Source organism: Eubalaena glacialis, chromosome 16, assembly GCF_028564815.1.
Source record: "Eubalaena glacialis isolate mEubGla1 chromosome 16, mEubGla1.1.hap2.+ XY, whole genome shotgun sequence".
NCBI lineage: Eukaryota > Metazoa > Chordata > Mammalia > Artiodactyla > Balaenidae > Eubalaena > Eubalaena glacialis.
In genome coordinates this window covers 18,772,355-18,796,879 of record NC_083731.1, presented here as the reverse complement: position 1 = coordinate 18,796,879, position 24,525 = coordinate 18,772,355, and the positions used below count along the sequence as shown (strand labels likewise).

General features: G+C 38.1%; 1 long non-coding RNA gene across 2 annotated transcripts in view; it reads right to left on the bottom strand.

Moving 5' to 3' along the window:
* Positions 1–22,053, bottom strand: part of LOC133076566 (uncharacterized) — an 83,725-nt gene extending 61,672 nt beyond the window's left edge. For both annotated transcript variants that reach the window (XR_009697554.1, XR_009697553.1), the window contains exons 1-2: positions 21,894–22,053; positions 15,983–16,080 (exon numbers count right to left, since the gene is read on the bottom strand). This is a non-coding gene — a long non-coding RNA (uncharacterized LOC133076566). The remainder of the gene's footprint in view (positions 1–15,982; positions 16,081–21,893) is intronic.
* Between the last annotated feature and the right edge of the window lie 2,472 nt (positions 22,054–24,525).

The following is a 24,525-nucleotide window of genomic DNA, read 5'->3' as shown; positions in this document are numbered from 1 at the left end:
GGTTCCAGACAGACGCCTTGTTTCCAATGGCAGTTCCCAATAGACCTGGCTGTATTTATCCAAACCTATATAATAAGCTTCCCTTTCTGTTTAAGGAATCTTGAGCAGGTTTCAGTTCCTTGCAACCAATAACCCCTGTCTAGAATAGAAACTGATGCCAAAGGACAGCATAGCAAGATAGGGATTTGCCTATATGGCTTTGAGAAATGGGATGTTTCTCAGGTAGGGGAGGAGAAAGGTAGGTAGGGCTAGGATATTATCTGTAGGGTGCATTGGGGACACATGTAATTAATTTATTTACTGTAACCTGGTGGGAACTAGATCATACCACCGAAAGAAAATTTGGGGGGACTAAGTTGCAGAATATAAGGTAAATACACATATTCCTTATGCCACTAAATCAAGTTTTAGTAAGGAAAAGATTTGCTCTGGTTCCAGGTGATCCTGCCGAGTGTAGACAGTGAAAAGCAAGGTGCTTGTACTAGTGTAGTAGCATGTAGGATTGTCATTAGGAGAAAACCAAGGGGCACAAGAGTAAGTCTGGGGAGAAGATTTAGTATTGTGTCCTATGAGAAAATAATTCTTAGAGATCCCCAGAAGAATCAGAAACTTAGAAAGTCAAGTAGTCAAAGGGATCAGAGGGTCAGAGGAAAAAAAAACATTTAAAAAGCAAATCTGGGGCTTCCCTGGTGGCACAATGGTTGAGAATCTGCCTGCCGATGCAGGGGACACGGGTTCGAGCCCTGGTCTGGGAAGATCCCACATGCCGCGGAGCAACTAGGCCCGTGAGCCACAACTACTGAGCCTGCGCGTCTGGAGCCTGTTCTCCGCAACAAGAGAGGCCGCGATAGTGAGAGGCCCGCGCACCGCGATGAAGAGTGGCCCCCACTCGCCGCAACTGGAGAAAGCCCTCGCACAGAAACGAAGACCCAACACAGCCAAAAATAAAATAATAAATAAATAAATAAAAATTAAAAAAAAAAAAAAGAACACTTTTTATTAAAAAAAAAAAAAAAAAAAAAGCAAATCTGGGGGAACTCCCTGATGGCTCAGTGGTTAGGATTCCAAATTTTCGCTGCCGTGGCCCGGGTTCAATCCCTGGTAGGGGAACTGAGATCCCACAAGCCAAGTAGCGTGGCCAAAAAAAAAAAAAAAAAAAGCAAATCTGGTTCACATTACAAAACTGGATATAGCTACAAAGAGGACATTCTAAGACTTCTTGTGTATTTATTACATACTCGTCATTTGTTAACTTTGGTAATCCATATTTGCCTTCTTATAAATATTAAGTTCTTTAAAAATAAAAAGGGAGTTAAGTACTTTAAAGAAAAGAAATAGGGATTAGAAATCCTATGCTCTATTCCACAGTGTCTTGGAGAAGAGAACAAAATCACAGGGAAGATTAACTGACATAAATTGGAAAAGTAGGTCAAAATTTGGGGTATGTAAGAGGAAAAGAAAATGAGAAGGATATAGGATTAGACGGTGTACATAACCCTGAGACATTATCTGGCAAGAAACTCCTCTTTTCCCTGCAAGAAGACTGTAGCAGAAAGCAAAGGGATGAGGGGTGGGAGAAGAAGAGTTAAGGGGGCAATAAAATTATATTAAAGCAACCAGAAGATAGAACTATGAGGCAAAGCAGTATTCATTAATTTCCAAACTATGCTTTTAGAAAGCACCGTTCTCTACTTTGGGCCAATTCTAAATATCTGACATCTGAGGGAAACACCTACACTGTTTGAAACTGCTTTTCAGTCTTTCACTAAAGTGAAATATGAAAGAAATAACTTTTTTCTCCTCTGGAAATTCAAGTAAAATGATTACAGACTATTCACATACTTTGTAATAACAAAATCTATCTTCAAAAGTTTAGGATTTTTCTATTCTCTTCATTGTATAAGATAATCTCTCAGTTCACAGTTCTTAAATTGGGTCAGAAGAAAAACTTTGTCAAAGGAAAGGAAAGTACTTTTATTTAGGCTCTGACATAATTCATTATATTTGCAACTATACATAAAAAGGAAGACAGATGAAACCCCAGCCTATAAATGCACTTTTATATGGCTGTCAAGAAACACAAATACAGCCACTATTTATCTGATGACACTGGAGAGAAAAGTAGTTCCCAAATGATGTGAGGTTAAATCGGCAAAGAATTGTAAAGGGAAGCATTTAACTGGTGAAACCAATCAGCACAGACAAGCAATTAAGGAGGCATTGTCACTTTTTCTTCCTCACTAAAAGGTTTATACTGTTAGGCTTTGGGGACAAAGTGTCTTAATAATTACATCAGATGTTTACTTCATTGTGCCTGTCTACAAATCACTAGGTCACTATTTGACATAAATCTGATTGTTCTAAGCAATCTCACCTTAAATCTTCACTTCCCTTTGTACTTACTACACCGTATTGCTCATTTGCTGTCTTCCCCACCTGGCTGTAAACTCACTGAGGACAAGGGTAAATCGAATGCAGTGGTTCTCAAAGTGTGGTTCTGGGACCAGCAGCATTGGCACCAGCGTTACCTGGGAAATGGTTAGAAATGCAAATCTTGGGCCCCACCCCAGGTCTGGAGCCTGGGATTCTGCTCTAAGGAGTCCTCCTGGTGATCCAGATACTCACTAATGGTTTTGAGAACCACTAATGGTGAACCACATTCAGGCACTGAGCACAATATACCCAGCAGAGTGTCAAATCTAGAAGGAAAATTACACCTATGGGGAAATCTATCTCGTGCGGCTTCCAGCAGCCTCATTATATTCAGCGTCTCATTGTCTAGATCCCAATTATCATACAGAAAATGAAGTATTTACTTGTTCACACTATGGAACCATATTACTTTTTTTCTGGGATATTTTAAATGTTAAAAGAAAAACGTTAGAGATATTAACACCTATTGTCTTGTGAAGGATTCATTTCAAGTCAACTTCCTTTTAGACCAGGGCATCAGGAAAAGCTTCTGATTTAGGTAACGGTTCTTTGTACTATCATAACACCCTGAACGCAATAGGGAATATTCTAGACTTTCTCCTCTCTTTCACTGTGTGCTCCTGAATGGCAATTACTGTGCTCATTTCTTAGACCTCAATAGCCTAGAACCATAAGTAGCAAGTAGTAAATATTCAGTATATATTAAATGAATGAATGAATTCACCTTATAGAAAATCAGCCTTCCATTTACAATTACCTAGTATTGAAATTTATAATTTATAATACTTCAATAATAAGTTCCATCTTCAGGATTTCCCTACACTGATGCAGGTTCGAAAACATTAAACCCATTCACATCAGATACTGTTATTACCAAAGTGTTGTCTCTCTTTGCTGAGAAGACACAACATTCTGGGGTTCTGGGGATTAAAAGTATTTTAATAACAGAGTTATTATTCATAATGCCCATTCTCTTCAAAATAATCCACTACTGGAGAGCAATCAGTCAAAAATCAGAAAGCAACACATAACTAACAGAATTATAATTTTACTGCCAATGTTCTTAGGTCACCAAGAAACAAGACGGGTTACCCAGAGACAGCCAGGTGGCTATTTATTTATTGCAAATTGAAGTGAAATTGCCCACATTAGCTCCACCAACTAGTTGGTTACATGTGGCCAACCACAGCAATGCCAGTAGTTATTAACAACGCACTGCTGTAACTCTTCCTATCCTCCCACCTACTCACACTCAAAGGGATAGAGAAGGACTTCAAAGGCCTGGACACACTCTTCTCAAAACCACTCTTCTATGTTGCAAAACATAGAAAATATTCACTCCCATAGAAAATTCATGGGTCTACAGCTTCATTGAGCATAATTTCAGAACACAGTCTTGCAAATTTGTACAAATAGTTCTGATTATTCACCTTCACTCTAAATACAGTTTTACTTTTTTACTATCTAGAGAGCATTTTTCTTATTTCACAGCACATAAAATAAAACCTATGTAAAACCATGTCTTTCCAATTACAAGCATTATTCTCCACTATTGATGAATTCAGTATTTTCCAGCCTCGTGTCTATGAATTTTCTCAGTTGCTATAGAAAATGGACTCTGCAGAGATCTTTTAAAGCCAAACCACTTCCCAGACCCTACCCATTCTACCTGTAATTATATCTCAATCCATCCTGTAAGGAAATGACTCCTGCTCTGAAGGAGTTTAAACTGTAAGAAAAGTCAAATTCCTTTTCCCAAGCTGCTTTTCTTTCTCTGCAAGATGAAAGTAACCTAATTTATTCTTTAAGTAACCTAATTTGTGACACTGCTTCCCCTTTTATCGATAGCCTCTTCTGATCTAATCCATGGCTGTAGGTACCATCGATATGCAGATGATCCACAAACATATACTTCATCCCTCCTCAGCTCCAGACCCATATAATCCACTTACCATTGGACGTCTCAATGTAGCTTTCAAAACACTTAATTCAGTATCTCTAAAACTTAACTCATAATCTCAACTCCCAAAAGCCATTCCTGCTACTCCAGTCTTTCCATATATAGTTTCCAAAGCAAAACTTCAGAAATACATTCTCAAATCTGACTGCCCTCTTACCTCACCACCAAACCATTTCCCAAATCTTGCCCATTCCAACTAATTAGATCTCAAATCCATCTACTTGACTCTAACTCCACAGCCACCGCCCTAGTCCAAGCCACTTTTCTCTCCAACCCGGCTCACTGCAATTGTCCTTGAACTGCTCCCATTACCCACACTTCTATGTTGCAATCCAGCAGCCTGACATCTATAACGACAGATCTGATCACGTCATTCCCAAACTGTAACCTGCCCACAGTCTCCTATAATCTTCATGATGAGGTCTGCATATCTTTAACATGATGTGTAGGGCCTTGCTTGAAGTCTGAACTCTTTGCCAAGACCTATACGGCCCTACCTCTCCAGGTTTATCTCCTGCCAATCACCTGTTCACTCTCTATGACCCAGCTAAACTGGCTCTCGTTTTCTCAGTTAAGTCACTTGTTTGTCCCACCTCAGGATCCTTACTCAGACAGCTTCCTCTGACCATAATGTCTTTCCATATTTATTCCCTTGCAAACAGCATCAACTTAAGTATCACTTTCTCAAAGAGACTCTGTCAGAGTGTATTTTTCGGAAAACGTTTATAGCAGACCAATATTTCTTATCTTATATGCTTTCCCAGAGTTCTGTCCCTTGTCCAGTAAGAGCTAAAGTCTGTTTCCCCTCCCCTTGAACTTAGGCTGGCTTGTGACTTCTCCAACCAGTAAAGTAAGGCAGAAGTGATACTGTGTGACTTCTCGGACTAGGTCATAAAAGGGATACAGCTTCTGCCTGCCTTTTTCTTGCAATAGCTTTGGAACTCTCCATAATTCTGTGAGGAAGCCCAAGCTCGTGGCCTTATGAGTTGTTCTGGCCAGTAGTCATAGCTAAGCTTTTAGCCAACAGCCATCGTCAAGTACCAGACATAGGACTGAATGTCCTTCAGACAATTCCGGCCTCTTTGCTCTGAGTCCTCCAACTGAGTCCCCAGATATCAAGAAGCAGAGACCAGCCATCATACTGTAGTCTGTTTAAATGCTTGACTCACTGAATATGTACACATAATGGTGCTGGTTTGATGCACTAGGTTTGAAATTAATATGTTATGTTTTCCTAGTAATTGGAAGAGATGCCTCCCTGGTCCTTCTCTGAGACTTGGTCTTGCTGTCGTCAACATCCATAGCTCTCACGTTACTTTAACTATGTCTTTAATATCTGTCATTTCTTTTACCTTGGAAGTTTGATAAGGATATGACTTCTATCAGCTCTGTTCACTACTGTATTCACAGTATAGATATTCAGTAAATATTATTGAATACAATTGTAAAATTATTAAATGCAGTTCTGTTAGAGAGAGTTAAAGAAAGAGGACCTTGGCATTCAGAAATTGGAAAAAAGAAGCTAAAATGAGTAGCAGAGAAATAATGAGTGACTTTTCAATAAATCCTTTAGAAACAAGTGAAAATAAAAGACTACAATGCTGTGCTTTGGAATTACACGTTGGTGGTGTTTGTATTTGTGCGATGGGGAAGCTAAGACATAAGTAAGATGGGTTGACAGTGTATATTTTCACATAAAGCCTAGCTGAAAGCGTAAAACCCTGGGAATTGGGAAGAGGTGAAAAATACCTTAGTACGTTAAAAAAAAGTCACCCAAAGTTGACTTTTTGACTTCTAAAAAAGTCAAAAAGTTTTTTAAAAGTCAAATACCCAAGCAATGATGTCACTAGAAAAGTGAGAAAAGGGATAAAAGGACATGGAAGTAGGAACCAGTATAAGAACCCTGTTGTCAGCAGCTCTAAGTAACAAAATCACAAAAGTATTCACAATTAGATTGCTGCAGCCAAGACACAGAAACCAGCATCAAAGAGCTTCTCTGCCTGAAAGCTCTCTCCAACAAAGAAAACAAACTATAAATACATCATTGGAACTAATGTGGATAGAGACCCTAACAATTTCCTCCACATCATATACAGTAAATAAAAATATTACTTTATTAATAATAAAGCTGTCTTTTCTAATAATGTCAGATGTGAAAACCATATAGGTAAGTTCTCTAATGCCATTTTCACTGTAAGGTCTTAAGTTCTTCGAACCTGATTTTTCCTTTTGTTGATTTTTTCAAGATTCTGATTTTCAAGATATCCTTATTTTCAGCTAATTTGTGTTGTGATAAACAATGATACATTTGCAAAATTGATTTCATACTGTATCTAGAATGAAGGAAAATATGCATGTAGAAATGAAATGGATAGATATACACACTTTATGTTATCAAGAAAACCTTGAGTAAAACTACTTTCATGGTTATTTAAAAATCTCCATGGGACTGAAAAATGGATAAACAAACAGTGTAGATATGTAAAAATCTATAAAGGGAAATCAACACACTTCTGGAGAAAAAAAGGGAACAATAAGGCTCTCCAAGGATTAGTGCTAAAATAGATTCAAGTTTTAACTACTGTAGACTACAAGCCACAATAAATTCTCTAAAACTGTACTTCAAAGCCAAGCACTTTGAGATAATAAAATGTCCAGTCAAATGGGTTGTCTTGAAAGATGTCTACAGTGGATAGAAAAATGCCAGCTAAGCTTTACTCTAAGCGTATATAAAAAGTATTTAAGTAAAAAGTAATCCAAATCCCATTTACAATCTAATTGGGTCTGAGCTATCAGCGAAAGCAGGGAACAGTTGGAGAGGACTCTGTAGATTGACAATTCCTAAAGACATCGATGTAACGCCTTCCTTTTAGCTAATGCCTTTAAACAGAGAGTCTTCCAAAACGCCACACGGAAAAAGCAGCCACGCATTACAGCCTCTATTCAGAAACTAATTCCTGAACTGCCCAATTCGATCTCACAGCTCCTCCAGTCTTGCTCTCATTTCCCAGCTACGAACTTCAGAATTCATTTCCCTTTAGGCTGCCGCTCCAAGCCCTCAGATTTGACAACCTGAGCTAGCTCCAGCTAAAAGCCTGCCCACCTGCTCACTGAAAGCATCACCAGCAAACCTCCTGATACCTCTCCTGGCTCGACGTGGCCTTTCCCCATGGGGAGCCCCTTACCAAGGGTAGGATGCCTCACAGGAAGGACTCGACATGATATTCTGCTGAGGCCAGAAGAACAAGTACAGCAATGGGCATTATTATCAAGATATATTACGGAGATTTCTTCCTCTCTCTCTTTCTCTCTCTCTTCTTTCTTTCTTTTGTGAGAATGCATCTCATTTTATATAATGAAAACAAACAGAAAACCAAGCTTTACTTCACTGCATTTTGGTTGTGTGCATTCTTTCCAGATAGCATCAATACCAGAAAAATTATCTGAATTTTGTCTAATTCATGTTTATTTTGCATGAATATAAATTTTGCCGTCCTTATCTCTCAGTGGTTACAATCACATAGCTGCATAATGTTCTTGGTTTAAATTACAGTATTGTCAAATTAGCAAGAACATAGACAAGAATAGCAATGGAATTGTCATGCGTATATGCTTTCTAAATTACAATATGTGCAATACTATGTACACTCTAAAAAATACTGGTATTCCATAACTGAAAACCAGCATTTGAATGCAAATGTCTTATGTCTTTCTGTCTTTTAACTCCCACTGCAGAACACTAGCTAAATAACGGATCTTCTTGGCTTATAATTACAAAGTGCCATATGCCTTTCTTTTAATTAAAATGATTTCCATATTATATCCAGTTTGTTTTATTAAAATAAATCAAAAAGAAAAAAGAAAAATAAAAAAGCCTGGTTGAATTAACTACAAGATTAACACGCAGGCATGACTTAATTCGCTTGAGATCACTCGTTCCTATGAACTATTTTTTGTCTTTAATTCTGTAGAATTTCAGCAAAACCTGTCTGCTTCAGTGGTGTACGTGATGGAATGCTACAATTCCCTTCACATCCACGGTGTCCCAAACACAACAAGGGCAGATTTTTAAAACAGGTTGAGACCATTTGTTCATGCCTTCAATATACAAGTTTCAAACTTATTCCAACTTGGTGCATAGTATGCTTTTGCCATCTGCTGGAACGATGATAGACTGCAGGTGTAATAATCTGCAGCAAGAGGAGATGAAACAATGGTGATTAAATTGGATTAACCAGACACTTTAAAGATGATTTCTCAGGGCTCTAATACATATATAAGCAGAGTAATCAGTCTCTTTCAAGATTTTTAGGAAAGAGATCTTCCAAAATTAGAGACCTTCAGGGAAGCCTGAGAACCTTTCCTTTGTCTATGATTACTATCTTTGCAAAGGTTCCTTTAAGATGCAAGTGTGTCTATTTAGAATATGCAATGCTGTAGCAAAACAAGAGAAAAAAGTCTGGATTTCCAAAAGCTGGAGGCTTAAATAATAGAGGGAAAAATGCAGAGTCATACTAAATCATTTTCATTTTCAGCAAACATTAATTTTTGCTGAAAATTAATTATTTTTCCATAAATATGATCAATTTCTCCATTATTTGACAGGAGAAGTTTTCCGTGGTCTTCTTACATTTAGGGACCACAACATGCATTCCATAGCATTTTGAACTTATGATAGCATTTTAATTTTGCAGTTCTCTGAGTTTGGTAGATTCAACATTATTACCATCATCTGAGTGGTTTGGTAACTGAAATATAGAGAACTGGAGCAGGTAGACTCTAAAATGACCCCTAATGATCCCGCCTCCTGGTATTCATACCCTTGTGTAATTTTCTATCCTTTGGACTGTGTTCTGGACTTGGAGACTTGCCTATTACAAATAGAATACAGCAAAAGTAATGGAATGCCACTTCTGAGATTAGGTTATAAAAGACTTGACCTCCATCTCTCTCTCTCTTTCTCTTTCTCCTCTCTCTGTCTCCCTCCTTCTCCCTCTGACTCTTCTCACTTGCTGAGTCTGATGAAGCAAACAGCCATGTTGTGAGTTGCCCCATGGAGAAGACACAAGGAATAGGGGGAGTTCTCTGACAAACAGCCAGTGAGAAAAATGATGCCCTCAGTCCAACAACCCGCAGGAAACCGAATCCTGCCAAAATCACATGAGTGAGCTTGGAAGGAGATCTTTCCTCAGCTGACCTTTGAGGTGACTGCAGCCCTGGCACTATCTTCACCGCAGTATCACACGTGACCCTAAGCCAAAGCACCCATCTAAGCCACACACGCATATCTCAGGCACAGAAACCATTAACTCATAAATAGGTGTTTAGCTTGAAGCTAATACGTTTTAGGGTAGCTTGGTATGCAGCAGTAAGTAACTAATACCAGCAGAGTCAGTGATTTCCCATAGATACCAGCCTGGCTAATGATGTTGCCTTTAGGCAACAAACACGTTTAGCTTATCTCAGTAAGTCAAGAGAAACTCTTATGCCAGCAAATTTAAAAATTATGCAGAAGCAAGAGAAGAAACAAGTGATGCAATGCAACGAAAATTCTATGAGCACCTAATCTTTGAAAGGCCTAGATTAGGTAAACAAGAAAAAAAGTTCAATATTGAATGGGAAATGCCATAGACTGAATGCTTGTGTACCCCTAAAATTCATATGTTGAAACTTAATCCCCAATGTGATGGTATTTGAATGTAGGGTCTTTGGGAAGTGATTAGGTCATGAATGAAATTAGTGCCCTTATGAAAAAGAACACAGGGAGCTCCCTTACCGCTTCCACCATATGAGATTATAGTGAAAAGACAGCCTTCTATGAACCAGGAAGCAGGCTCTCACCAGGCACTGAATCTGTCCTTGATCTTGGACTTCCCAACCTGCAGAACTCTAAGAAATAAATTTTTGTTGTTTATAAGCCACCCACTACATGGTATTTTTGTTATAGCTGCCTAAACAGACTAAGACAGGAAGTAATACAGGTAAAGATGAGTTAATAGAGGAAGATTAGATTGAAGGATAGTAATAATGATGCTAACGTTAGTATGACTCGAGGAAGAACATCCCCCCATGTAAAAATTGGGATAGACACCAGTGGGCAGACAGCTTTTGAAACAGGCCTTGTAAGGAAGCCTAGGATTTCAAAAAAGGAAGAAAATTCTGAGTAATGGTTAAAACGTGAAAATGTACAGTAGTAAGAAAATGAGGCATATTTAAGTAAGAGTGAGTGAGTGGTTCACACACAAAAGATACTGGGGAATAAATCTGCATCAGTCACATGAGCAAAAGTCCTGAATGCCAGGTCCAGGTCCAAGAAGTCTGCACTTAATTAATTCTGCAAGGATCCAATGAAATTTCCCGGAAAGGAGAAAGCTGAGACCAAATTAGCATCTTAAAAGAATTATTTTGCAACAAAATGAAGGACGGGTCCAGATGGTACGAGGAAAAATGTGAAAGACTTTGAAATGGACCAAAAAGGTTATTGGATGACTTTAATCCTAAACTACAGGTGTTGAGAGCAGGAGTCAGGTGTACTAGGACCACGGGCCAAATCGGGCCAGTGGTCTGTTTTTGAACAGTATTGGAGCTGTGAATGGTTTTTATATTTTTTGAAAGGTTATAAAACAAAACAGAACAAAGCCAAGGTGAATATGTGACAAGAACCGTATGTGGACCACAGAGCCTAAAATATTTACTATCTGGTCCCTTATAGAAAAAATTTGCTAACCTCTGTTCTAAAGAACATTCTTCCAGGTTCTGAATCTAAGGGATTTGTACCTTTCTTGGTCTTTTGAGCTATTTTAGAATTCTGTAAATTGTAGATAACTGATAGCACTGCAAAGGGCTCTTGTCGGTTAGCGTGCAAAACAATCCTGTCTGATGGAGAGACATTTCATTTCTCCTCCCTAACCCCACCTGCCCGCCCCATCCCTATGAAAAAGAGTTGGTTTTGCTTCCGTCTATAAAATCATTTCATGGCCTCTATCTCTGCTCTTTGATTTATTTTTTGAACTGGTTGTTAACATCTAACTGGTTACCTCATAAATTCATGAGTTAAATAAAATCTTTGACATGTGTTGATCTTATGATTTTTATGAGAGTCAGGATTTGGCCTTTTTAGAAATGCATATTTTAACGATAGGAAAAGAAAAAGATGATAAATTAGAGATGATCAAAGCTGTCTCTAAGACTTACGTATGTTCCAGTGTATCATTAAACATCATGGAGTTCTGGGTGTCTCTGGTTATTACGTTCAGCAATTCCCCAAGTATATATGGAGGTTAGAGACTAAGCAGGCACATCAGCCCTCTATTGATCCTAAGGATGTTCTGGGTGTTAAGATGAGGACCAAACCAAGCAAAGTCCAACAGAGCAGCATCACTCCTACTGGATAGTCACCCAATGAGGGTCTAGATGAAGGGAAAACCCCATCCAGTAAAAATAATGGCATAAAACCTCAATGTGGCAAGGAGAGGCACAGTATGGGAGTCAAATCTTGTACCTGAGCCCTGAGCATGTCAGCAATGCCCCCTCACAGTGGGTTCTTTTCCAAGTCTCCCCAGAGGGCAAATATTGGTCTCTTCTTCTGGAAAGCCCTCTTTTCTCTCCTCTCTCATCCTCTAATCTCCTTTTTAGACTAGGACATGACTTCCTCCCTCAAATGTTTTACTTTCCTTCTTGCTTTTTCAAGCACTTTTTCCTCCCTTCTAACTGCTATGCAAAAATCCTCTCCACTAGTTCTTTCTTAATTGACTCTGATGGTCCATTAGAACCAATTCAGCAAATAACTATTTATCTTTGCTCTACAGCAAGAAGGGTTTAATCTTGAAACTCTGAGTGAGTTGATATTTGTGTGTTTGGGGATGGTGGTAGTGAGATATTTAAATTCTAAAAGGTGGAAGAAGTTCGTTTTTCCTATTAGAAAAAATCTGAATTAACTTAACTTACACTTCCACAAGGGTAATGGCAATGAATATGGGGAAAATAAGGTGGATTAAGAAGGTGTTAGGTAGGTAGAATATTCAAAAATTGGCATTTTATGGAATATAGAGGATGAAACTTAAGAATTGTTATAAAAGGTATTCCAGTATGTCAAGGGTGGTCCATTGGTAATGAGGTTAACAGTTATGGGGAATTCAGGTCAAGGAATTGGTTTAGGAGGTTGTTGGGGGGATTATGATGTGACTTTTCTCAATATAAAGGGCAATTATAGTTGTAATAGTCATTACAGAAAAATTCAACATAGTGACTAGGCCTTGGAGAATGAATAGTGTAAAAGTAATTCCTGTCTATACCACAGATAAATCATATGGTTTGGGTACTTATTTTGTCTTTTTTACCTAATTCTAGAGTACTTTTCCATGACCTCATAGAACTTTTCCATGACCTCATAGAACTTTTCTATTATTTTATCCCTGGATTTGAAGAAGAAGTACAACAATAAAAACTGTCTGTTCTTATACTTACTATGTTTGGAATGCAATTATGGGATATTCCCTATTTTTAAAAAGCTTCCCCATATAGCAAAATATGATTATGATCTATTAATCTCTGAAAACTATAATACCATCATTAATCTTTATCAACTGAGTCCATGGATTTTACATCTCTGCAAGATCAGTCAGCAATTCAAGAAGATTTTTATCAGTGGCAACTAACATCTGGAATGGAATAAGTCATATTTCATTTACTTTATCAGACTAAGTTTATATTTTACTATTTTGATTCACACATTGAAAAGAGACAAGACCTCATGATTTCTAAGTATTTTTTCTATATACGTGGTTTTGTTTTTTTGTTGTTGTTGTTTCTTTCCATCTGGCCAGAAAAGGGTGTTCAGAGTCCTAAATTTTCCAATACCTCCAAAAATAAATAAGTTAAAAAAAAAATCAAGCCCATTTAAAAGCCTGATTCTATGTAGTTTAATGTGTAAAAAATGTTTCAAAGTCAAACATTCTTTACTTCCCCATTTTCCCTCATTATTTTGTACAAAACACAACTTCATTTGTAAAAGAGAGGTATTACATTTTTTGAGAAAATGGATTGTATTCTGAGCCTTGGCAAATCTATGGAAATCAACACTCAGTCAAATGAATAATATGAATCCTAGTTTCAGGACTTGCTTTAGGCAAAATATGTCATATAGACAATCTTTTCTTGCCTCCGTGGAGACCACGGTGAGAATCTGACAGAGTAGAAACCAGAAAACACATTACCCTCAAACTGAAATATTGTTTAGGCCCCAGACATTTCCTATTCACTTTAAGAAAACTAAGACCCACATACCACATGACAGTTAGTTCCTTTCAAATAAATTTGTTTTTGTACAGATCCAGTGGTGAAAAAAGATTAATCTTCAAGTAAAATACCAAGAAAAAGCATAAGAGTGTTTTTTTCTACCTGTTCTAATGAATTAAACATTCTTTTTTGAGGTAAAACAAAGGCTTAACTGCTTTTGAATGTCCTAGAGCTAGTATAGTGACGTACACTCAAATTTTTTTTCATAGAACTGATTTACTATAGTCCTTCAGCATGACCAAGAGCCCACTCCAAACTAAATCATTTCACTACTGTCAAAACTAGAATTTACCAAACAGTATTTAAAATGCAACACAGTATTCACAATGAATCCTTAATGAGTTATTATACTTTTTTTTTTTTAACAAAAACTTTGTACACTGAGGCAAAGTACTGAGGATCTCTTAGAGGTGTTACATGCAATTAATCATAAAGATTTTTTTCTGGGAAAATAAATCTATGTAGATTTTTAAATTACAGTATTAGTAGTCTTTTTATCATGTGCATGGTAATTAAAATTTATAAGTAGAACACACAAATCTTTTATATACTAAATCTTTCTACTTCACATGTAGCTACACAGATCAATGCCTTCTAAATTTTTATGCTGGCAAATTTTCACTAACCCTGCTGAATTCCCTCCCCTATGCAAAATAATTTTTTATACTCCAGGGACAACTACTGTAGTGTATCAGAGGAATTCCTTACCTCCAAATCAAACTTAGATTAAGCATGGGGTTTAAATTATCTGCAGTTATTTAATATGGCCTGACATTATCAAAATGGTTTAAGGAACATATTTTAATCTACAATTTATCTCCCTTTTTGAAAAAATTCTTCTGGTTACTCAGGCAAATAAAAACGTCTAATTTACTTAAGAAATGATTATCTCTTAGGGATAAGATTTGTAAATACAAACATTTTGAGATTACAGAAATTGTAGACATTTGTTTGTGAGAGAGGATTGTTGGGAGAATAGAAAAAGCATGAACTTTGGTTTAAGAACACTATTCAAATTTGAGCTCTGTCATTACTGGCAATTGATCGCCCTGAGTCTCAACGTTCTCATCTGTCAAATGGGACAATAATATAGACTTTGCAGATTTGATAGGCTTAAAAGAGCTGGGCAGTAAAGGAACAAGCACATGCTATTCAATGAATAATGATTCCTTTTTCGTCAATACCTATACCAGGAAAATTTGACAAGAAATGACTTGGATCCACATACTTTTATCTGAGAGAAAGATTTCTTCTGGTTTCCGACTTAAATTCTTGGGAATACAATAATTTATCAGTAGGGCTGGGAACATTCTAACTTTGTTTCATTATTTTTGTTTAGACAAACTCTTAATTACAAAATTCTGATGCATTCAAGTCCAGTCATCTTGTATTGCCTGACACCGGCCGGCATGGCCCAAGACAAATCCGCTTACCAAATAAATAATTCTAAGCAAATGAACCTGGCTGTGAGTCAGCAGTCATCAGTTACTGTAACAGCAAAAGCTAGAATTATAAGCTCACCTCTCACAACTCCCTACAACTATGGGTAGAAAAAAAAAGTCAAACAACCCTATGATTTGACATGCCAGAATTAATATACATAACCGCATATCCCCAACTTCTCTGACATAAACAGTCACTAAGTTTAGTTGAGTTATAAATAGAGAGGCATAGTGGGTTAGCAGAGAAATCATTGTGCCAAAAGGCCAAAGACTGGGTTTTCAACCCATCCTCCAGCTCCTAGAGTCTGGATATGTCATTCAGAGTCTTTACTTTGCAATTTCTTTATACAATACCAACAATGCTACCTACCCTGTCTATCTTACACAGTTATTAAGAAGATAAAGCATGAAAGCACTTTTAAAGTTCCAAATTGCTAAACAGAAATGTACAGCAGTTGATTTCAGTGAACTCAGTGAAAATTTACTATAGAAAATATGTGCATCTATTTTCCTTCTACAAGAAAGAACAATATGATACTTGGCCTACATGGCCCAAATACCAGAAAGAACTCTATTTTGCCAAAAAGACAAATTTGCATAGGAATAAAATGAATATCTCCTTGTATGCATTGCCTAGTGAATTTATGCTTTAGAATAAACATGTTTAATCACAATGAAAGTAAGAATAAGGCAAAATAAACCTGTTTGAAAAAGAGCATAAGGTTTGCTACCAAAAAAGAATAAAGTACAAAATGAACCAAAACTGAAACAAATTTTGCCTTTTGCCAGGGACTGACTGTGGTTATTAGCACATCAAATCAGGAATATTTGATTCTTGAAAAGTACTCACCATAGTTTGCCTTGCCAGCAGTATCTAGGCTTTAGCTACACGGTTTTAGGTATGATAATCCAGACCATTTTGCTAGTAGCAAAATCAAAGACTTGATGCTGACAAAAAAAAAACAAAAAACAAAAGCTTAAACTTCAAAATCTGAGAAGCATTATACCTAAGAGTGAATTTATAACAATGTATTCATCCCATAAATGTAGAAATTCTGTAAATATACTTCTCAAATTGAAGAATAGCACTGTTAAAGGGAAAAACCACAGACCTAAAATGGTGTCAATTGTGCTAAAGCCCATGATGCCAAACCTAGATTTAATACCTTACCCAATTGTAGTTTCAACCTTCACCAGAAATGTAATCTTAATTACCCAATCTGGAATTTTCTGGGCAGCACCAGTAAGGTAATCTGTCACATGGGCCCTCTCTATCTCCCCCCAGAGGAAGAAGAGGCAATCTGCATGATAAAACGCTTGCCCTTGGGTTCCCCTGAAAAGATTTCTTGCCCAAAATAACTTTTTTTTTTTGGTAATAGTGACTTCCTGCCCCACCCTCCTTTCTATAAATTCATTTTGTATAACCCCTCAGAGCTCGCTTCTGGTTGTTACATGGAATGCTGCCTGATTCATAAATCACTGAATAAAGTTAATTAGATCTTCAAATTTATTCAGTAGAATTTTGTTTTTTAACATCACTAATAGCTGTCCAGGAATAAATTTGATTTATAGTAAGGGAACTTTAAAAAGACATCCATTTCTACCCAAATTTACATCCAGTGAATTATTCTTAGTTTCTCATATAGGCTAAATATAATAAAAGTAATTTTCCATAATTGAGTCCTTATATAAAGAGAATCTAAAAAAAAAGAGTAGCCTTTAAATGTCTATAAATAAAAGCCAGATCTCAGAGTATATTTAGGAAATTGAGAAAAAGGAAGAAGCTAAAATTTTTTGATCATTTGCTATGTGCCTGGCGCACTGCTTTGGATTTGGTAAACATTTCATCATTTCATTTAACCCTACCCCACGACCCCCCACCAAAAAAAAAAAACCAAAAAACTCTACAATCAACAAAGATCAGTAGTTGCCAAGGTTGTGGTTAGATGGAGGGATGAATAGGCAGAGCACAGAGGATTTTTAGGGCAATGAAAACACCCTGTGTGATGCTACAGTAATAGATATACGTCATTATACATTTGTCCGATACCATAGATTGTACAACACCAAGAGCAAACCCTAAGGTAAACTATTGTCGACCAAGAAGAAACACAGAAGGCTACAAATAAGGAAAGAGTTTACTGTGGGGTCTTAGGAATTGCACTTTGGGAGACACAAATTCTGGTAAAACCAAAAGAATGTTCCAGGGAAGAGAAAGAGTATTTTGTAAAAATAAGTATGAAACATATTAGAACTTACAAGATTCAGCAAAACTAATGTTTTACTCTGTGAAAATTCACAGCCTTAATAAATTGTATTACTAAAAATGAAAATATTAATATGATAGTAGATATCCCCATCTTAGTAGAAATATTTTTTAAGTTTTACCATTAAACATGATGCTGTCTCCTGATTTGGTATATGTTTGTTCTGTTTCACTTCCATCACAACTGGATGTACTGCAATACAATTCTAACCCTAACTACCAGGAGTTAGCATCAGACACGACAAGTTTAAGGGCTTAACCCTTCTCAGGACTGTGCTTGCATCAGATGCCAGCTGCATTTTAGGGGGTTGCCAGGCAACCTGGACTTCCAACTAACTGACTGTAAGTTGGAGGGTTCCCATAACCCCCTCAGCTTTGATAATTCACTAGAATGACTCACAGAATTCAGGAGAGTTCTATACTTAGAATTACAGCTTTGTTAAAAAGGATACTCATAGGGTGAAGTACTGGAAGGGAATGCAGAGTCCCCATGCCACCTCCACATGGAGTCAGGGCATGTCACCCACCAGGCACATTAATGTACTCTCCAGTCAGGAAGTTCCACAGAGCTTCTAATCAGGGTTTCATAACTTAGGCATGAATGATTAAGTCATTGACCATGTGATTGAACTCAATCTCCAGCCCCTCTCTGCTTCCTACATGTCAGGCTACCTCAAAGTCCCCAACCCTTTAATCATGTGCCTGGTCTTTTGGGGACCAGACCCCATCCTGTAGCTACCTAGGGACCCACCATGAGTCACTCCATTAGCATAACAAAGACACTCCTATCACTCAGGCAATTCCAAGGGTTTTTGCAGCTCTGTGCCAGGAACCTCAGACAAAAGACCAGATACATTCCTTCTTTGTCTGTTTACTTTATTGATATACCACAATGTTTGATCATGTTAAGGAAGTTTCCCATATGAACCAATCAAGGTCACAGAAGGAAACAGATGGCATACTGAAATTAGGGTAATTTTATTTTAACAAAGGGACTATTTATTAAGGTGAGGCTGGAGTATCAAGGAACCTCAAAGCCTATTTCAATAAAACTGGGATTATTCCAAGGATAGAAGGGACAAGGAATTGAAGCACTGTCCAGAACTCAGAGGGAGAAAGTCATATAGAAAAGCCAACTTCGGGGTAGCAGGGACATTTTTCTGAGGCACACAATTAGCTGGACGCATTGCTTCAGAGAGGAAAACAGGAACTAAATACTCTGACCTCAATCTCTTCTCACTCCATGAGCTCCTCCTGAACCCAGCTAGACCCCAGAGACTGAAACAGTCCTTTGATGGAATCCATACAGGCCAGCCTCCTGGGGCACAGAGCAGAGTGAAGAATGATCTGGAAGGGCAATTATAATATATCCAGCACACCGTGAAGAATGGGTGTAGAGTTTTATATAAAGCTATCTCAATATCCAGGGACAATGATCTTTTGGATTCACATTTGGTCTATTAATACGGTCAAAGCTGCCTAAAACTGAACCATCCTTAGATTTCTGGAAAGAAGCCCACTTGGTAATGATGTACTGTTTTTTCATGTGCTGCTGGATGCTACTAGGTAACTTTAAGATTTTTGCATCAATATGTGTAAAAAACAAAAACTTTGCATTTTTCTTATTGTTTCTAATACCTTCTATTTGCATAAATGAGGACTCATTAAAGTGTTTCCCAAACATGAATACAAAAAATATCAAAGAGGTGTAAACCCTAGTGTCCACCTTTAGCCATATAAAGAACCAAATCCTGGAAGCTTTTAAAACTCAGATTTTCCTTCCCCACCAACCATCCCTTTATGGGAAATGGTAAAGGGAGAGAGAGATTCTATAGGGACCACGGCTTTTTAAAATCATTCTCCTTACACTTATACACTTAATAATAAGGACCATTTAATAAGTAAATGGACAAGGACATGTATTGATATAAAACCAGTTAAAATAGTGCAGCCTGTTTCTCACTTAAAACCACTGCCATGTATACTTCTTCATTCTCTTTAAATGTACTTGCCCACCCTTTACTTTGGTGCATTATCAGGAATGTTAAAAAATACAACTAGCTTATAGATCAACATCAACTCTCTTAAATGTTCTGAGACTCTTCTTCCAAAAGACATGCACACACAGCAAAAGCCTAGGTGCTTATAATTCACTATAGTTCAAATGACAGGCTATATATTCTTGGTGTTAGTCAAACACCATGGAAATATTTAATGGTAAAGATAAACCAAGCATTTCTAGCCAGTCACTTCCAACTGAGATCAATACAGTGTAATGATGATTTAAGATGCTTCTGAGTTTAACTTAAGTAATTTTCCCTTCTCTCCTCTGAGATTGTAAATCTGACTAATTGCTTCACACTCTCTAGAACTGCTTCTTCTTGCTAAGTATAATTGCTATGTCTGGATTCTCCTACGCCCCAAGTAATTTTATGGAGGGCTTGCCTACTGATCTCATTATACTTCCAACTCTGATGCATCAGGCTCCATGCTGTTATTTACCTACGTCAGTATACTTGATAAATTAAATCCAGGCCTTGTTAAATTTACCCCTTTAAGACACAAATATCACAATTTAATATGGATTAAATTAAACCAATAGGCATTTTGCTTCCTCCACCATGGAATATACATTAGTTGATTTCAGTTTCACCACTGAAACACCAATACCAATAATCAGGCTATTTGTAAAATAGACAATTGGGGAAAAAAGCATTCTAGAATAATTTTTGAAGTGAAAAAGTAAAAGTAGTCTACCATGGCTTAATCAGCTCCTAAATATAAAAGTGTAACGCATGGCAGATAAAAAGGAACACAAGAAGGACCCGAGGAGTAAAGAAGTAAAGAATAACTGCCACGCAGAGCTAACATCCAATGTAAAGCCAGTTATTTTGATACCACAAAAGTCTGCCCTTTTAAATTCAGCCCTAACGAAGAAAGTCTATTTTTTCACTTAGACCACATTATTTCAGTCCCGTTAAGAAAAGCAATTCAATTTGATAAACTTGGGAATTCCCTGGTGGCGCAGTGGTTAAGAATCCGCCTGCCAATTCAGGGGACACGGGTTTGAGCCCAGGTCCGGGAAGATCCCACATGCCGCGGAGCAACTAAGCCCGTGCGTCACAACTACTGCGCCTGTGCTCTAGAGCCCGCGAGCCACAACTACTGAGCCCGCGTGCCGCAACTACTGACGCCCACGCGCCTAGAGCCCGTGCTCCGGAACAAGAGAAGCCACCGCAATGAGAAGCCCGCACACCGCAACGAAGAGTAGCCCCATCTCGCCACAACTAGAGAAAGCCCGCACGCAGCAACGAAGACCCAACACAGGCAAAAATAAATAAATAAAATAAATAAATTTAAAAAACTTTTTTGATAAACTTTTCTGTTGCTTTGTTCCTATGCTCACAGCTGGAGGGGGGGACAAGCCATTTCTTTAAAGTTTCTTAAGGTTATAACCCCCATTAAGGGTTGATCTTTTGACTGTTCTCTCTGAATAAAGCCTCTGAGCAAATTCACTTGCATCCACACTGAGGCTTCACTCACCTGGAAGAGTCTAAGAACAAGTGTCCTCATCTTTCTTACTTTATCTTTGGAACATTTCTCTGCAGAAAATGTGTTGATCTAGCTGCTGGATACCCTCTAGAATATGGAGTGGAAAAGGGCTAAGTCAGCTCTGAGATGTGAATGTTGACTACAACACAGCCTTTTCCAGAGGAAATTACCCCTTCAATCAATGCTTTAGGATACAGCATGGACATTTCGTTTTTTCTGAAAAGAATTCTTAGATACTAACAAAAGTGGACATTTCTATCTTGGGTTGGTGTCCTTTTATAGGGGAATATAAGCAGAAGATTTTGTAAGGATTTACATAAATATAAAAAATTCTGTCAGGGCTTCCCTGGTGGCGCAGTGGTTGAGAATCTGCCTGCCAATGCAGGGGACATGGGTTCGAGCCCTGGTCTGGGAAGATCCCACATGCCGCGGAGCAACTAGGCCCGTGAGCCACAATTACTGAGCCTGCGTGTCTGGAGCCTGTGCTCCGCAACAAGAGAGGCCGCGATAGTGAGAGGCCCGCGCACCGCGATGAAGAGTGGCCCCCGCTTGCCACAACTAGAGAAAGCCCTCGCACAGAAACGAAGACCCAACACAGCCATAAATAAATAAATAAATAAATAAATAAATAAATAAATAAATAAATAAATAAATAAATAAATAAATAAATAAATAAATAAATAAATAAATAAATAAATAAGTAAGTAAGTAAGTAAGTAAGTAAGTAAGTAAGTAAATAAATAAATAAATAAATAAATAAATAAATAAATAAATAATAAAAATTCTGTCAGAAACAGTTTCCCGTAATGCACAGTAGGCAGGTTCCTTGATCGATGTGAAATCAGACAATAAAGCACTTCATATCTATATTAATTCTCTATTACTGAGTAACAAGTTACCCCTAAACTTAGTAACTTAAAGTAAAAAAATTTATGGATCTTACAGTTTTGGGGGCTCAGGAATTCGGGAGAGGCTCAGCTGAGTGGTCTGGCTCTGCTTCTCTCAGGGGGTTATACTGGCTGGGGCTGCAGAAATCTCACAGCTCGACCGGGGCTCAAGAATCCTCTTCTGAAATGGCTGACTCACGTGGCTGTCCGCGGAGGGCTGGCTCTCATATAGCTGTTGGCAGAAACCTTTTTCTGGTTTTCGACAGGGTTCCTCAGTTCCTTGCCACATGGACCACTCCTCCGGCCTGCTTTAATGTCCTTGTGACATGACAGCTGGTTTACCCCAGAGTGAGTCATCGAAGAAAGAGAGCAAAGAGAAGATCACAATGCCTTTTGTCTCAGAAGTCACACACCATCACTTCCACCATCTTCTAGTTTATTAGAAATAAATTACCAAGTCCAGTCCAGATTCAAGGGAGTAGAGTAAAAGGAGAGAATACTTTTTTGAACATTAGACAGATTTTAAACCACTATAGTGTCCTTCTCACCTACTAATATTTTGACAGCTAAAACAGTTATTGTACTGGTGGTGGACAGGTTTTAAGGTGGCTTCCATGACCCCACCTTCAGGTCTTCATGCTTTTGTATAATCCTCTTCCCTGAGCGTGGGCAAAACAGTGATTTGCTTCTAATCAGCTGAACGTGCGAAAGGCGTTGGTAAATACATGATTACAAAAGAGTGTAGCACCTCTCTTGCCAGGGTCTCTCACTGACTATTCCTGGTCAAAGAAGCAAGCTGACCTGAATTTTACTGCCATAAAGAGATGAATTTTGCCATAATCTGAGTGATCCTGAAAGTAGACCGTTCTCCAGTTGAGCCTCCAGATGAGAATGAAGCCTTGGACAACACCTTAATTGCAGCCTTGCAGAGGACCCAGCTAAGCCATTCCCGAACTTCTGTCCCACAGACACTTTGAGATAATGTGTGTTGCTTTAAGCCACTAGGTCTGTGGCAATTTGTTGTATAGGAAACCTAATCGAGTACTGAAGCCAGGAAACCCAAGTCTAACCAATATGTTTGTAGTGTAGAAATAAGTCACTCCACATCTCAGGGTCTCATTTTCCTCATCTGTTAAAAAAATAGAGAGAATAATTTTAGTAAAATCAAAGATGCTCCAACCATTTTATGTCATGAAACATTACATGAGAGGCCAATAGACAAAACAGCTAAAATAGATCTCTTCTTATCAAGTAGGAGAAGGGTCCTAAAATATCTACCCTACCACTTTATAATCCAAGATTATATGGATTATATAATCCATATATATGAGGAACAGAGATTGAATATTTTTGGACTGGATCACTTTTAAAGTGTCTGGATTCTTCTAGCTTAATCATGCCATGTTTTATGACAGCCTCAAAAGAGAAAGAAAAGTGGGGAAGAATTATACACACTTATTGACCAAGTGGACAAGGGAAATTCCAGGCATATAGTATAAAATTTATTTTACCACTAGATGCATAGCCCCTACCACTGCCCACCCTTTCCTGATTATGCCTCTCTCTCTGAAGTATGTAGCAAACAAAAATATGGGAGTTCAATGTCATCATCTTTCATGATTTTGAATTTCATATTCATTTAAAAACAAGTTGGGACTTTCCTGGTGGCGCAGTGGTTAAAAATCCACCTGCCAATGCAGGGGACATGGGTTGGAGCCCTGGTCCGGGAAGATCCCACATGCCGTGGAGCAACTAAGCCCGTGTGCCACAACTACTGAGCCTGTGCTCTAGAGCCCGGGAGCCACAACTACTGAGCCCACAGGCCTAGAGCCCATGCTCCACAACAAGAGAAGCTGCTGCAATAAGAAGCCCGCACACCGCAACTAGAGAAAAGCCCACGCACACCAACGAAGACCCAACGCAGCCAAATAAATAAATTAATTAAAAATAAGTAAATAAATAAAATTTTTAAAGTACAAAATAAAAACATGTAAATCAAAAATCCACCCAAACTTAGCGGTAAGACATTAGTCAGGTAGGGGTGTGTGTGTGTGTGTGTGTGTGTATTGTTTGGCAAGCGGGATTGATAGCACAGTTAACTTACTTACTAAATCACAGTTACTTACTTACTAAATCTCACCATTGGCCCCAATTCTTCACACTTCCCTGTATCTGCATCCTTTGCTTAGGGAGTTTGCAATTCTTCTAAAAGTGGTGTATATTCACCTGTCCCTTACGTTTGAGCTTGGCCACGTAACTTGCTTACCTAATGCCATATGAGCAGAAGGGACAGTGTGCCAGTTCCAAGACTAGACCTTACGATAACTCACATCTTTTCTCTTCTTCTCTTGTGCCTCTGCCATTTCCATGTGAAAAACCTGCTCTAACTAGCCAATTGTTCCAAGGGAAATGAAAGACATGTGAGCAGAGCCACACCAGACAACCTACAGACCAGTGTTTAGAGGCAAAATTACTCAAGCTGTTCCAGCCCAGAAAAGAGCTGCTCACCTGAGCCAGACTAAATCAGCCAAGCCTACTGACCCACAGATCTTTGCCAACAGCTGATTGCTGTTTTAAGTCATCAAGTGTTGGCGTAGTTTGTTACATAGCATTATTGGTGTATAACTCAGTATACACTGAGCAAAGTTGTTAGGGAAAAGTCTGACTCTCTCTCTCATAAAGCTTCTC